This window comes from Triticum dicoccoides, chromosome 2A (assembly GCF_002162155.2).
Source record: "Triticum dicoccoides isolate Atlit2015 ecotype Zavitan chromosome 2A, WEW_v2.0, whole genome shotgun sequence".
NCBI lineage: Eukaryota > Viridiplantae > Streptophyta > Magnoliopsida > Poales > Poaceae > Triticum > Triticum dicoccoides.
In genome coordinates this window covers 323569702-323583401 of record NC_041382.1, presented here as the reverse complement: position 1 = coordinate 323583401, position 13700 = coordinate 323569702, and the positions used below count along the sequence as shown (strand labels likewise).

At 41.4% G+C, this 13700-nt stretch overlaps 1 long non-coding RNA gene across 3 annotated transcripts; it reads right to left on the bottom strand.

Moving 5' to 3' along the window:
* Positions 1 to 10620: 10620 nt before the first annotated feature.
* Positions 10621 to 13412, bottom strand: LOC119354487. 3 transcript variants are annotated; one of them, XR_005170979.1, is made up of 5 exons: positions 12859 to 13412; positions 12686 to 12749; positions 11634 to 11811; positions 10917 to 11167; positions 10621 to 10827 (listed from the first exon to the last, which is right to left on the bottom strand). It is a non-coding gene; the product is annotated as an uncharacterized LOC119354487 (long non-coding RNA). The 3 variants fall into 3 exon arrangements; XR_005170980.1 differs by having other exon boundaries at positions 10953 to 11167; positions 12859 to 13411; XR_005170978.1 differs by having other exon boundaries at positions 10621 to 10843; positions 10953 to 11167; positions 12859 to 13410.
* Between the last annotated feature and the right edge of the window lie 288 nt (positions 13413 to 13700).

Sequence of the window (13700 nt, the reverse complement as noted above, 5' to 3'; positions counted from 1 at the left end):
TCTCGGAGTTGGAATATACGCTTTGATAGTGTGATCAAAGCATATGGTTTTATACAGACTTTTGGAGAAGCCTGTATTTACAAGAAAGTGAGTGGTAGCTCTGTAGCATTTCTAATATTATATGTGGATGACATATTGTTGATTGGAAATAATAAAAATTTCTGGATAGCATAAAAGGATACTTGAATAAGAAATTTTCAATGAAAGACCTCGGTGAAGCTGCTCATATATTGGGCATCAAAATCTATAGAGATAGATCAGGACGCTTAATTGGACTTTCACAAAGCACATACCTTGATAAAGTTTTGAAGAAGTTCAAAATGGATCAGTCAAAGGGTTCTTGTCTGTGTTACAAGATGTGAAGTTGAGTGAGACTTAATGCCCGACCACTGCAGAAGATAGAGAGAAAATGAAGGTCATTCCCTATGCCCCAGCCATTGGTTCTATCATGTATGCAATGCTGTGTAACAGACCTGATGTGTGCCTTGCTATAAGTTTAGCAGGGAGGTACCAAAGTAATCCAGGAGTGGATCACTGGACAGCGGTCAAGAACATCCTGAAATACCTGAAAAGGACTAAGCATATGTTGTTGGGGAACGTAGTAATTTCAAAAAAATTCCTACGCACACGCAAGATCATGGTGATGCATAGCAACGAGAGGGGAGAGTGTTGTCTATGTACCCTCGTAGACTGGCAACGGAAGCTTGACACAACATAGAGGAAGTAGTCGTACATCTTCTCGATCCGACCGATCCATGTACCGAACGTATGACACCTCCGAGTTCTGCACACGCTCAACTCGGTGACGTCCCTCGAGCTCCGATCCAGCAAAGTGTTGAGGGAGAGTTTTGTCCACACGACGGCATGATGACGGTGATGATGTTCTACCGAAGCAGGGCTTCACCTAAGCACCGCTACGATATGACCGAGGTGGAATATGGTGGAAGGGGGCACCACACACGGCTAAGGAACGATCACGAAGATCAACTTGTGTGTCTATGGGGTGCCCCCTACCCCGTATATAAAGGAGTGGAGGAGGGGGAGAGGGCCGGCCCCTATGGCATGTCCTGGAGGAGTCCTACTCCCACCGGGAGTAGGATTCCCCCTTCCCTAGTTGGAGTAGGAGAGGAAGGGAAGGAGGAGTAGGAGAGAAGGAAAGGGGGGCCGCACCCCCCAAACCTTCTCCAATTCTGCCTCCTGGATGCTCATATTGGCTCCTACATATTCTACGAAGATCTTTATCGGTCAGACTGCATAACAATATACGTTGTTCCCTTTGTCATCGGTATGTTACTTGCCGGAGATTTGATCATAGGTATCTCAATACCTAGTTCAATCTCGTTAACGGCAAGTCTCTTTACTCGTTCCGTAATACATCATCCCGCAACTAACTTACTAGTTGCAATGCTTGCAAGGCTTGAGTGATGTGCATTACCGAGAGGGCCCAGTGATACCTCTCCGACAATCGGAGTGACAAATCCTAATCTCGAAATACGCCAACCCAACAAATACCTTCGAAGACACCTATAGAGCACCTTTATAATCACCTAGTTACGTTGTGACGTTTGGTAGCACACAAAGTGTTCCTCCGGTAAACAGGAGTTGCATAATCTCATAGTCATAGGAACATGTATAAGTCATGAAGAAAGCAATAGCAACAAACTAAACGATCAAGTTCTATGCTAACGGAATGGGTCAAGTCAATCACGTCATTCTCCTAATGATGTGATCCCGTTTAATCAAATGACAACTCATGTCTATGGTTAGGAAACATAACCATCTTTGATCAACGAGCTAGTCAAGTAGAGGCATACTAGTGACACTCTGTTTGTCCATGTATTCTCACATGTATTATGTTTCCGGTTAATACAATTCTAGCATGAATAATAAACATTTATCATGAAATAAGGAAATAAATAATAACTTTATTATTGCCTCTAGGGTATATTTCCTTCATATGTTTCTCGTTTATGGAGGTGACAAAGAGCTTGTCGTAAATGGCTACGTCGATGCAAGCTTTGACACTAATCCGGATGACTCTATATCACAAAACGGATATTTATTTATATTGAATGGTGGAGCTGTTTCCAAGCAGAGCGTCGTGGCGGGATCTACGTGTGAAGCGGAATACATAGCTACTTCGGAAGCAGAAAATCAAGGAGGATGGATGAAGGAATTCATATCCGATCTAGGTGTAATACCTAGTGCATCGAGTCTAGTGAAAATCTTTTGTGACAATACTGGAGCAACTTCCTTGGCGAAGGAATCCAGATTTCACAAGAGAACCAAACACATCAATAGACGCTTCAATTCCATCCGCGATCAAGTCAAGGAGGGAGAATAGAGATTTACAAGATACATACGGATCTAAATGTTGCAGACCCGTTGACTAAGCCTCTCTCACAAGCAAAACATGATCAGCACCAAGACTCCATGGGTGTTAGAATCATTACTATGAGATTATTGACTCTAGTGCAAGTGGGAGACTGAAGGAAATATGCCCTAGAGGCAATAATAAAGTTGTTATTTCTATTTCCTTATATCATGATAAATGTTTATTTTTCATGCTAGAATTGTATTAACCGGAAACTTAGTACATGTGTGAATAAATAGACAAATAGAGTGTCCCTAGTATGCCTCTACTTGACTAGCTCGTTTATCAAAGATGGTTAAGTTTCCTGACCATAGACATGTGTTCTCATTTGATGAATGGGATCACATCATTAGAGAATGATGTGATGTACAAGACCCATTTGTTAGCTTAGCATAATGATCGTTTAGTTTTATTGCTATTGCTTTCTTCATGACTTATACATATTCCTCTTACAATGAGATTATGCAACTCCCGAATACTGGAGGAACACCTTGTGTGCTATCAAACATCACAATGTAACTGGGTGATTATAAAGATGCTCTATAGGTGCCTCCAAAGGTGTTTGTTGAGTTGGCATAGATCGAGATTAGGATTTGTCACTCCGAGTATCGGAGAGGTATCTCTGGGCCCTCTCGGTAATGTACATCACTATAAGCCTTGCAAGAAATGTGACTAATGAGTTAGTTGCGGGATGATGCATTACAGAACGAGTAAAGAGACTTGACGGTAATGAGATTGAACTAGGTATGAGGATACCGACGGTCGAATCTCGGGCAAATAACATACCGATGGCAAAGGGAATAACGTATGTTGTTATGCGGTTTGACTGATAAAGATCTTTGTAGAATATGTAGGAGCCAATATGAGCATCCAGGTTCTGCTATTGGTTATTGATCGAAGATGTGTCTCGGTCATGTCTACATAGTTCTCGAACCCGTAGGGTCCGCACGCTTAACATTCCATGACGATTTGTATTATGAGTTATGTGTTTTGGTGACCGAAGTTTGTTCGGAGTCCCGGATGAGATTACGGACATGACGTGGAGTCTCAAAATGGTCGAGAGGTAAAGATTGATATATTGGACGAAGGTATTCGGACACCAGAAAGGTTTCGGGACATTTCAAATATTTATGGGGGAATCGAGGGGTTACCGGAACCCCCCGGGGAAGTTATGGGCCTTAATGGGCCATAAGGGAGTAGGAGAGGGCAGCCCGCAGGATGGCACCCCCCCAGGGAGTCCGAATTGGACTAGGGGGAGTCGGCGCGGGCCCCTCTTTCCTCTCGCTCTCGCTCTCCCTCTCCTTCCCTCTTTCCCCGTCTTGGAATAGGAAAGGGAGTCCAACTAGGATTGGGAATCCTAGTTGGACTCCCCCTTGGTGCGCCCCCTCATGTCCGCCGACCTCCTCCCTCTCCTCCTTTATATACGGGGGCGGGGGCACCCCAAAGGTGCATCAATTGTTCCTTAGCCGTGTGTTGTGCCCCCTCCAAAGTTTACCACCTCGATCATATTCTCGTAGTGCTTAGGAGAAGCCCTGCGCGGATCACATCACCATCACTGTCACCATGCTGTCGTGCTGCCAGAACTCTCCCTCGACCCTCTACTGGATCAAGAGCTCGAGGGACGTCATCGAGATGAACGTGTGCCGAACACGGAGGTGCCGTATGTTTGGTACTTGGATCGGTTGGATCGTGAAGACGTTCGACTACATCAACCGCGTTAACCTAACACTTCCGCTTTCGGTCTACGAGGGTACGCGGACACACTCTCCCCCTCTCGTTGCTACGAATCTCCTAGATAGATCTTGCGTGATCATAGGATTTTTTTTGAAATTTCATGCTACGTTCCCCAACAAGTACATGTACATGTTCTTTATCAAACAAAGATACAATCAAGTTGTATCCATCACAACAACGGAATACAATTCAGATGGCTAGAGTAGCCATACATGGTATGCTCAAATATATTTTAACAGCCCCAGGATGCAGAAGGAAGAAGAGGCTCCAGGAGCCCCATGGACTTCGGTGGACCGACCTCAACCCATAAGGCATGTGGGTATCCTTAGAAGTACCCTAGTGCTAGGTTTTCTTCGACCTATCTCCGATACGTCTCCAATGTATCTAATTTTTTTTATTATTCCATGTTACTATAGTATCAATCTTGGTTGTTTTATATAACTTTTTATGCTATTCAATATCATCTTTTGGGACTAACCTATTAACCCAATGCCAAATGTCACTTTTTGTTTTCTGCTTGTTTTTTGTTTTCCAGGAAATCAATCCCAAATGGAGTACAAACGCCATGAAACTTTTTGACAAATGTTTTCTCAACAAAAGAAACCCTAGAAGCTTCAGGGGGAGACCAAACGAGAAGCAAAGAGACAACAAGACAAAGGGCGCGCCCAGGGGGGTAGGCACGCTCTGATGCCTTGTGGGCCCTATGTCACTCCGTCTGACCTAATTCCACCTCTATAAATTCTCTAAAATCGGGAAACAAACAGAGAGCCACCCGAAACACTTTTTTCGCCGCCCCAAATTTCTCGTCTTCCATGATCCCATCTGGAGGCCTTCTCTGGTACTTTGTCGGAGGGGAATCGATCATGGAGGGCTTCTACATCATTCTTGCCGCCCTTCCAATGATGCGTGAGTAGTTCACCACAAACCGACGGGTTCATAGCTAATATCTAGATGGCTTCTTCTCTCTTTTTGATCTTCAATTCAATGTTCTCCTCGATGTTCTTGGAGTTCTATCCGATGTAACCTTATTTTGCGGTGTGTTTGTTCGGATATGATGAATTGTGGGTTTATGATCAGATTATTCATGAATATTAATTGAGTCTTTTATGAACTTTATTATGCATGATTGTTATAGCTTTGTATTTCTCTTCGATCTATCTGTTTGGTTTGGCCAACTAGATCGATTTATCTTGCAATGGGAGAGGTGCTTTGCGATGGGTTCAATCTTGCGGTGCTCTATATCCCGTGTCAAAAAGGGACAAAACACGTATTTGTATTGTTGCCATTAAGGATAAAACGATGGGGTTTACTCATATTGCTTGGATTTACTTGTCTACATCATGCCATCTTGCTTAAGACGTTACTCTTTTTTGTACTTAATACCCTAGATGCTTGATGGATAGCGGTCGATGGGTGGAGTAATAGTAGTAGATGCAGGCAGGAGCCGGTCTACTTGTCTCGAACGTGATGCATATGTGCATGATCATTGCCTTGAATATCGTCATAACTATGTGCTTTTCTAACAATTTTCCCAACAGTAATTTGTTCACACACCGTATGTTATGTGCTCAAGAGATAAGCCTCTAGTGAAAACTATGGCCCCCAGATATACTTTTATCATATATAAAAACACAAAAATATGTTGTTGCACTTTTATTTATTTTATTTTATTTTGCAATTTATCTATTTACCTATCACTACAAGATTTAATCCTTGCAAGTACCAGCTGAGGGGATTGACAACTCCCTTATTTGCGTTGGGTGCAAGTATTTGATTTGTGTGTGCTGGTGTTGCTAACGAGGTTCTATGTGGTTCTTCCACTGGATTTATAACCTTGGTTCTTAACTAAGGGAAATACTTATCTCTACTGTACTGCTTCATCTTCTCCTCTTCGAGGAAATCCCAAAGCAACTCACAAGTAGCAGAAGAATTCTGGCGCCGTTGCTGGGGAGACATCACCAAAACCTATGAAGTACCTTCACACAAACTATCACCTACTTGCTCTTATTTTTATTTGCCTTTGCCTCTTGTTTTCATCTCCCTCTCTTCTATTTTGTTTACAAAAAACACAGAAATATTTTTATTTTGCTTGTTCGCTTGCTAGTTTCATCGTTATGGCTAGTTCTTGGTTTGTTGCTTGTACCGTGAGAATGAAGTGCTTAATTTTAAACAAATGGGAGGAGGAAGTTTGAAAGATGCTTGATATAGGGTTTGTGATGCTCAAAATAGGTCAACTCATGAGCAATCCACTACCGTTCTTCACAATTTTTTGAGTAGTCACACTATGGATGCTTTCAATGCAATGGGAAATTTAGTGGGATCACCACCTATTACTATTAATGAAACATCATTGACTTTAGAACATGTTATGGAGAGATTGAAAGCTATTTAAAATAAAATGCCTACCGTAAAACATATTGAAAATCTAGATAAAAAGAATCATACTCAAATAACTCAATTTGGATCAAAGGTAGGAACTACATTGAATATGCTAAAAGGGAAGGAACCAATAATTAATGAGAGAATAGAACAAAGTCCCTTTAGAATTGATAAATTGGAAGAAGTTATTAATAACTTGGGTTCCTCTTTTGCTTCCATTAAAACTATTGAGAAAACTCCTAGTAACAATCATAACTTTATTTATGTTCCTTAGCCTTGTGCGGTGCCCCCCTCCATAGTTTACCACCTCGGTCATATTGTCATAGTGCTTAGGCGAACCCTACGCAGATCACATCACCATCACCATCACCACGCCGTCGTGTTGCCGGAACTCTCCCTCGACCCTCTACTAGATCAAGAGCTCGAGGACGTCATCGAGCTGAACATGTGCTGAACACGGAGGTGCCGTACGTTCGGTACTTGGATCGGTTGGATCGTGAAGACGTTCACCTACATCAACCGCGTTAACCTAACGCTTCCGCTTTCAGTCTACGAGGGTACGTGGACACACTCTCCCCCTCTCGTTGTTATGCATCTCCTAGATAGATCTTGCGTGATCGTAGGATTTTTTTTAAATTGCATGCTACGTTCCCCAACAGTGGTATCAGAGGCACGTTTATGCGTAGATGATATGCACAAGTAGAAGACAAATATTTGTGGGCGATAATAGTCATACTGCTTACCAACAACGTCTTACTTTGATTCGACTGTATTGTTGGATGAAGCGGCCTGGACCGACATTACATGACCGCATTCATGAGACTGGTTCTACCAACGTGCTTCGCACACAAGTGGCTGGTGATACGTCCATTTTGCATCATGCTTTTATATCGATATTTATTGCATTATGGGCTATTATTACACATTATGTCACAATACTTATGCCTATTCTCTCTTATTTCACAAGGTTTACATAAAGAGGGAGAATGCCGGCAGCTGGGATTCTGGGCTGGACAAGGCAAATATTAGAGACCTATTCTGCACAGCTCCAAAAGTCCTGAAACTTCACGGAAGACGTTTTCAGAATATATAAAAAATACTCAGCGGAAGAAATTCACCAGGGGGCCACACCCTGCCCACGAGGGTGGGGGGCGCGCCATACCCCCCTGGGCACGCCCCCCTACCTCGTGGGCCACCTAGTGGCCCTCCGGTGGCCATCTTCTGCTATATGAAGTCTTTCGATGGGAAAAATCAGAAGCCATCTTCTCGGACGAAACTCCGCTACCACGAGGCGGAACCTTGGCGGAACCAATCTAGGGCTTTGGCGGAGCTGTTCTGCCGGGGAAACTTCCCTCCCGGAGGGGGAAATCATCGCCATCGTCATCACCAACGCTCCTCTCATCGGGAGAGGGCAATCTCCATCAACATCTTCATCAGCACCATCTCCTCTCAAAACCCTAGTTCATCTCTTGTATCCAATTCTTGTCTCCAAGTCCGGGATTGGTGCTAGTAGGTTGCTAGTAGTGTTAATTACTCCTTGTAGTTGATGCTAGTGGGTTTAATTGGTGGAAGATCATATGTTCAGATCCTATATGCATATTAATACCCCTCTGATTATGAACATGTTTATGCTTTGTGAGTAGTTACTTTTGTTCCTGAGGACATGGGAGAAGTCTTGCTATTAGTAGTCATATGAATTTGGTATTTGTTCGATATTTTGATGAGATGTATATTGCTATTGTTAAAGATCGCTTGTCTGATAATATTGATGGGCATGTTATTTATTTTTGTGATGAAACTGCTAGAATTGCTAAACCTTGTGCTAAAGACAAACCTAGATTTGTGGTAGGCATGCCTGTTATTTCTGTTAAAATAGGAGATCATTGTTATCATGGCTTATGTGATATGGGTGCCAGTGCTAGTGCAATACCTATTAGCCTTTATAGAGAAATTATGCATGATATTGCACCTGTTGAGTTAGAAGATATTGATGTCACAATTAAACTTGCCAATAGAGGTACTATTTCACCAATGGGAATTGTTAGAGATGTTGAAGTCTTGTGTGGGAAAACTAAATATCCAGCTGATTTTCTTGTTCTTGGTTCCCCACAAGATAGCTTTTGTCCCATTATATTTGGTAGACCCTTCTTGAACACTGTTAATGCTACCATAGATTGCAAAAGGGATGTTGTTACTATCGGTTTAGATGATATGACTCATGAATTTATTTTTTCTAAATTAAGTAGACAACACCATGAAGAAGAATTACCTAGTAAGGATGAAATTATTGGTCTTGCTTCTATTGTCGTACCTCCTAGTGATCCTTTAGAACATTATTTGCTAGACCATGAAAATGATATGTTTATGAATGAAAGAAGGGAAATAGATGAAGTATTGTTTAAACAGGAACCTATTTTGAAAAATAATTTACCTATTGAAATCTTAGGGTATCCTCCTCCACCTAAGGGTGATCCCGTGTTTGAGCTTAAACCGTTGCCTGATACTCTTAAATATGGTTATCTTGATGAGAAAAAGATATATCCTATTATTATTAGTGCTAACCTTTTAGAGCATGAGGAAGAGAGATTATTAAAAACTCTGAAGAAGCACTGTGCTGCTATTGGGTATACTCTTGATGATCTTAAGGGCATTAGTCCCACTCTATGTCAACATAAAATAAATTTGGAAGAAGGTGCTAAACCAGTTCGTGATCATCAACGACGGCTGAATCCTAAAATGAAAGAAGTAGTAAGAAAGGAAATACTAAAGCTCCTTGAGGCAGGTATAATCTATCCCGTTGCTGATAGTCAGTGGGTAAGTCATGTCCATTGTGTCCCTAAGAAGGGAGGTATTACTGTTGTTCCTAATGATAAAGATGAATTGATTCCTCAAAGAATTATTACAGGTTATAGGATGGTAATTGATTTCCGTAAATTAAATAAGGAAACTAAAAAGGATCATTACCCCTTACCTTTTATCGATCAAATGCTAGAAATATTATCCAAACATACACATATTTGCTTTCTAGATGGTTATTCTGGTTTCTCCCAAATACATGTGTCAGCCAAAGATCAATCAAAGACTACTTCTACTTGCCCTTTTGGTACTTTTGCTTATAGACGTATGCCTTTTGGTCTATGTAATGCATCGGCTACCTTTCAAAGATGCATGATGGCTATATTCTCTGACTTTTGTGAAAAGATTTGTGAGGTTTTTATGGACGACTTCTCCGTCTATGGACCTTCTTTTGATGATTGCTTGAGCAACCTTGATCGAGTTTTGCAGAGATGTGAAGAAACTAATCTTGTCTTGAATTGGGAAAAGTGCCACTTTATGGTTAATGAAGGTATTGTCTTGGGGCACAAAGTTTCTGAAAGAGGTATTGAAGTTGATAAATCCAAGGTTGATGCTATTGAAAAGATGCCATGTCCCAAGGACATCAAAGGTATAAGAAGTTTCCTTGGTCATGCCGGATTTTATAGGAGGTTCATTAAGGACTTCTCAAAATTTCTCGGCCTCTGACTAATTTATTACAAAAAGATATATCATTTGTTTCTGATGATGATTGTGTAGAAGCATTTGAAATACTTAAGAAAGCATTAATCTCTGCACCTATTGTTCAGCCACCTGATTGGAATTTACCCTTTGAAATTATGTGTGATGCTAGTAATTATGTTGTAGGTGCTGTTCTAGGAGAAAGAGTTGATAAGAAATTAAATGTTACTCAATATGCTAGTAAAACCCTAGACAATGCTCAAAGAAATTATGCTACCACTGAAAACACTACAACGGAACACCCCTTCAGCAACACACTGATGCGTTGTCGTATGTCCGTATAACTGTTGCTAAGGTCTACACCAACGGATTATTATGCGTTGCCGTTGGTGGCATTGCAAGGGTCTACAACAACGTATATAATTGCATTGGTAAACCACGTGAAGATGTGTTGCAATGTAGCAACGTATATATTTGCATCCTAACAATGCTTCGTATGCGTTGGTGGCTTGCCTACACGAACTAATTTTCAAGTGAACATAATAGATGCTTCTATTCATTGTTACATAGTACGAGGAACTATTTTATATATTGCAAACAATAATTACTAGGCCAATACCGATAGTGCACAGGAGCAGTGATCCAGTGAACAGAAATACTTCATATATTAAATCAACTCTGTTGCATTACATTGAATACAATCCAAACAGTACATACATGATTTTCTATACATTAACCATGAAAATGACATACTACACTGTTGACATAAAACTATATGGTAGCATCCCCATTCTCCACCTTGCAATCAACACTTTAGCCATGTATCATCCATTCATCTTGGCAATCTTCAGCAACAAAGAACTGACATGAATGAGTAAAGTAACATTAGAGAAAAAAATCAGGTCAATAGAGCAATTAAAAAGGAGAAACATACAAAGTTTGAAGGTCATGTTTAAGTTTTAGGCACTACCGTCTTCGTCTTCCCACGATTCATTCTGGTCAATAACCTTCTATGACATTCTTACGAGATGATCACCACCCTGCCGATCACTCAGTATTCGGTATGATTGGCAAAGGCCAACGTAACTGAAATAAATATAGCATATAGAGCTGGAAGCCCGCTTGTAACACTTCAATATTCTGGAGTTGATCCTTTGTTGAAGGCTCACATCGGTTCAGTTTAATCTGAATGATCAACAAAAATCCTTGTCGTTTCTTATTCCCATAAGAGACTTGATTTAAGTGTAATAATGCATAAATCAGAACTAGGCATCCACTGTGTTAGGCACTCGTCTCAAAATTTGTTCCCTTGATCTTTTTCTTTCCTTTTCTCATGTCGCAAGCCAAACATACATCAGTACCATATATCTAGCATTGTAGATGTGCATGTCATAATGAACATGTTTTTCTCTTGGCACAAAAAGAAAATTCTCATCCTAAGGTCAAAGAGTATGGTCGCGTTAAGGCATCTTGATTGTAATATACACAAAAATTGTAAATTGTATACTGCCACTGGGTAATTGCAACTTTAAGATAGCCACACACACAATGTTCTTTTTTTGTCCAAACATATAAATAAAGAAGATAACTTGAACCAACCTCACAAAAAGAAAACTAGAACCAAGATAATGAAACTGATTGTGTAACATACATTTAGGTGTACATTTTGTTCCATCGAACTTCTGTAGATCGACACAAGTCCCTTCGACAGCATTCTTGTTGTACACCAGTATTGTAGGAATATTCCTATCTGGGTAGTTGGGAATACAGTCCGTGTAAATAACAAACTAGGTTTCTGCGTATTTTGTCACCACTTCCTCCAGGCAAATCTGAAAGGAACCCAAGTCTCAGTCAATGCAACTCATGATATACCTTCTTTCTAAAATGCTTTCTATATTATAAGTGCCTTCCGTAAACAGTTAAACTAGAAATGCAAAATAGAGCTCTGAAGTGCACCCATTAATGCATCTCTACTGTTGCATATTCAAACTGCATAGTTTTAGCCGGTACTAACTACTCCTTGGTGCTAAGATATACGATGCACATCACCTCAGTGCTAGGATTAGCAGTAGTTCTTAGGCATTAGCCGAAAATCATTCTCTCTGTTCACCTCAAATTTACCAATGATTTTGAGCGTAATCAACAAAACACAATTTACCTCATAGTGATTTACTTAGCTAGCCACTAAGCATCATCAATCATACACAAAACTAATCAATCACCAAATGAACTAAAATAGCAGATTCATTATTAAAAAAACTTTCTCTGACCGAGAACAACTCATCAGACTATCCCAACGAATCAATCATTCCAAACATAAAAATAAATGGATTAATTACACACTGTTTGAAAGCAGCCATGTGCTGGTTTTTTGTGTACATTAGTTTGCATTAACAATTTCCCCGATTGTACGGTTGCGTCAGCATGATTAGGCATTAGCATGAAAAATATTAAGAAGCTATAATTCAACTAAAGTAAACTTGCAAAAGCACTCCATTTGGTAATTCACGGCTCTCAACGATTTTCGGTAGTAGATCTGAGGCCAAAACAAGTTGGACCAAACAAATCCACTCTACTGCTAAGCATCAAAAGAATAGAATAAATTATGAGTCCATGCTCTAGTGTGTATGCCTATCCGAGGGGGTTAAGTGGGCAGATGCAACTTTGATTTAGGATTGGTGGGAGTCGGTAGTTGTCCCATACCTTGGCTGGATGAACGGAGGGGCTGATGCCCTACTAGATCCTTGCTCTTGTACTCCATGCATGTCTTCGGTGTTGCACATGGTGGCAGTAGTACAAGTGAGGGATAAAGGTAGAAGTAAACACTCAGAATTACAGAGTCTCAAAGGCAGGAATGAAAAGGGGACGGGACAAACCATCATGGCTAGGCATCCTCTGATTTACGAAGTGTAGTCATATGTATACCAGTGCAAGCCAGCGCCAGTGGCGGCGGATCAGGCTGAGTGATCAGGGTAGCGCAGATCGTCGTCACGATGACAGGCAAAGAATCCGCCATGGCCTACCACACACAAACAAAAAGATAGGGTAAGAGAAGAGGGGGGTCAGGGGAGGAGTGGCTTACTGAACCGGCAGCGACGTCGGGGTCGAGGTAGCCAAGGTGGAGCAGCACCCGCCAAGGCCGACCGGCAGCCGGGCATGCGGCGATGTGGCACGGGGTAGTAGGGCGACAAACCAGAGGAGACGCGGTCTGTGGCAACTAGGATTGCTGTGGGCCGCATGTAGGACCGCGGAGGACATCGCCATGGCGGGGGATCGGAGAAGAGTAGTGAGAAGTAGCCGATCCGATTAGCGGCGGCGCGGCAGAGCGCCGGAGCTCGCCAGATTCGGAGGCAGCGGCGTTGTGGTCATAGAGAAATAAGATTGGGCTAGCTGCGTGGTACTTGGACAGGGGGAGTTAGAGATAATGTGAAGTTTTTTTTTGTACATGTGAAGGTGGGTACGGGGGAGAGGTTAGCAAGTCATGCAAAGTGGGAGGTGGAGGTTGACCAAACAACACATAGTCCTGATTCGTTGGTAGATATGTGTTGTTATACGGGGTTTTTTGTTGTAGTGAAAAGAATTCTTAGCAGTTGTATTTGCTTGTTATAAGTTCAGACCTTATATTGTTGATTCTAAAGTAACTATTCACACTGATCATGCTGCTATTAAATATCTCATGGAAATAAAGATGCTAAACCTAGACTTATTAGATGGGTTC